This window comes from Panthera leo, chromosome B3 (genome assembly GCF_018350215.1).
Source record: "Panthera leo isolate Ple1 chromosome B3, P.leo_Ple1_pat1.1, whole genome shotgun sequence".
Lineage (NCBI taxonomy): Eukaryota > Metazoa > Chordata > Mammalia > Carnivora > Felidae > Panthera > Panthera leo.
The window spans coordinates 81,485,767-81,488,577 of NC_056684.1; the positions used below are offsets into that span (position 1 = coordinate 81,485,767).

General features: G+C 50.7%; 2 non-coding genes across 2 annotated transcripts; one reads left to right on the forward strand and one right to left on the reverse strand.

The window, feature by feature from the left end:
- Window positions 1-1,280: 1,280 nt before the first annotated feature.
- Window positions 1,281-1,387, forward strand: LOC122223265. The gene has a single exon (XR_006204151.1). It is a non-coding gene; the product is annotated as a U6 spliceosomal RNA (small nuclear RNA).
- A 1,086-nt stretch (window positions 1,388-2,473) lies between these two features.
- On the reverse strand, window positions 2,474-2,580 carry LOC122223266. The gene has a single exon (XR_006204152.1). It is a non-coding gene; the product is annotated as a U6 spliceosomal RNA (small nuclear RNA).
- Window positions 2,581-2,811: the final 231 nt, after the last annotated feature.

Sequence of the window (2,811 nt, forward strand, 5' to 3'; positions counted from 1 at the left end):
TAAAATAAAATAAAATAAAATAAACACATTTAAAAAAGAAGCAAAACTCCACTTATTATATACAAATATGCCATATTCCTTAAGGGTGCCATTTTAACACAATGCAGGCAAACCTCTGCCCTTCATTTTACTTCAATATATGGAGTACTGTAACCATTTGAGGCCCTCATTTCAAGACCTTTGGCCCTCATTTCACAAGGCCGTGACTTGAGCAGTATGGTTTTTGCAGTATGGTTTTTGCAGTAGTTCAAATCAAAATAGTTAACACTAACATTCCAGTATTCCCTGCAAAAAGCTCTGCTGCGCTTGTTTGTCGTAACAGGGCTAGGGCTAAGGTGCGGTGAAGTATAAGGAAGTACAAGAATGATTCTCCAGTTCAATTCTAATAGTGTGATTCCTTGAATCCGCCTCTGAGGTCAAACAGGTGCGCTTAACCGCATTCTTCAGCGTTCCATCCGGTTGCTGGCTGCAAATGACCTAGGAGGAAGGCACCTGTGAAGGGCGTGGCCACCCATCCGGGCTCCTCCGCACCACCTTCCCGGTTCCCACTGGCGCCTGCGCAGAATGGACTGGGGCCAAGACACGTGCTGGTTCTCGCAAGCCCCAGGACAAGCTAGAGTGTGGTGCTCCGTGTTCCGAAGTGAGTGGTCAAATCGTTGGCGGTAATCTCCCCGAGGGCTGGACGCTGGGCTCATTTCAACAAACCCTTCTGGAAACTGGCAAAGGTCCCTGTGTCACGGGTGAAATACCGGTGACAAGTTACGTACTTTGCTGGGAGGACCCGTGCTCCACCCTGCACCAAGGTAGCCAAGCAGGTCAACCAATTCGCAGTCTCTCAGGGAAACCTCAGTCGCGCCAGCCCGGCCCACCCAACGCACGACGGCGGCCTCACGGCCCGCTCGCCCGCCGCTCGCCCGGCCCTCGAAGCGCCGAACGCACAGGGGCTTTCTTCGTGCTCGCCCCTCCCGACATGCTCCGCGGGGCCAGAGCGACCGCCACAGGACCCACGGTCCAGGGCCTGGATCCCACGAACGGCCCTCTTACCCAGGGTGCTCCGGGCGCGGCTCTCATTTGCATGCCCCACCCGGCAGGTAAACTCGACAGGTCAGTCGCGGCCTAGCCAGCATAGCACCAAACCTGAGAGCCTCACGAGTCGCTCCTGTCATCACATTTCCCCCAAACGTCCCGAGGTCGCCGGGAAGACGCGCACATCAGTCACCCTAACTAAGAGAGGCAGGAGGCTGCCGTGCCTTATATAATTGGTGGACGGAGGGTGTAGCGTGCTCGCTTCGGCAGCACATATACTAAAATTGGAACGATACAGAGAAGATTAGCATGGCCCCTGCGCAAGGATGACACGCAAATTCGTGAAGCGTTCCATATTTTGCGCAGCTCCCCCGCGAACTATCGATATCCTTTTGAGGACCGGCACAAAAATGGGGGATGGGAGGGTAGCTCTGGAGGCCCGCTGGGAGTTTAAGCATTGCAGCTAGCAGCTACCAGTCCAGCACACCTGCGAGGTTCTGCCGTTCCACTGAACCCTGTGTGGTTGGAGGTGAGACCACCTTGATAGCCCTCTGACATCATTCTGTGGGCGCCCACCACTTTATTATTATTGAATTACCTAGGTAATCCTGGTACCTGCATCCTAACGCTTGTTCTCGTTGGTTAAAATCTGCTTTTGGTTTGGGTAATTAACTTTCCTCTTAATCAAAGTTCCCATCACAGAATCCGTCTGATTTAGACAAACCGGCGTTTCTGAATACTTCTTAGATGCCATTGATGTTTTAACAGGTATACAAAGTGGTCTCAGACAGATGTGTGAAAGCAGATCCCAGTGGGCTTGCTGCTTCTAGCCAGTTCTCTTGGTCCTGGAGATCTAGGATCCACAGGCCGCAGCCAACATTGATCTAATCCGGTGTAACCACCCCTTGTAAAACAGTTAACAGTCCCTGCCTTAGTGCACCTCCTCGTGACAGAGGGTGTATGGACTCAGTTATAAAACGACCGAAGAATGTCACAACGTAGACGCAAGAAATGTGCGCTGATGTTGTTTACTTCCTTTAGTAAGGATTCATTGATTTAGCAGTTTAATAATTTAGGAATGATTTGATAAGGATTCATGGACCAATTTATGTGCTAGTGTTCTACTCCACCGGAGCCAATACTCTTGGGCCTTCTGGAATTTGTGTTGTTGAAGGAGACAGGACCATACGTAAGCCAATTTCAGAATTTTTAGTTCTATAAAGAAATTCAAGTTGACATCTTGTTTCCGTGATATGTAGAAACGACATATTTGCACATAGATTTCCAGCTGTAACCCAGCTTCGTTTACAAGTCATAGACTGCTTTACAGGAGTGTTTTTCTAGTGAAATGTCACAATTTTATCATTCAGTGCCGCACATTGTGTTCTGACATGACACCGTTTCCTCAGAGGTAATCGTCAGAGTAGAGGCTCGCCAGGGAGCTGCGCAAAATATGGAACGCTTCACGAATTTGCGTGTCATCCTTGCGCAGGGGCCATGCTAATCTTCTCTGTATCGTTCCAATTTTAGTATATGTGCTGCCGAAGCGAGCACGCTACACCCTCCGTCCACCAATTATATAAGGCACGGCAGCCTCCTGCCTCTCTTAGTTAGGGTGACTGATGTGCGCGTCTTCCCGGCGACCTCGGGACGTTTGGGGGAAATGTGATGACAGGAGCGACTCGTGAGGCTCTCAGGTTTGGTGCTATGCTGGCTAGGCCGCGACTGACCTGTCGAGTTTACCTGCCGGGTGGGGCATGCAAATGAGAGCCGCGCCCGGAGCAC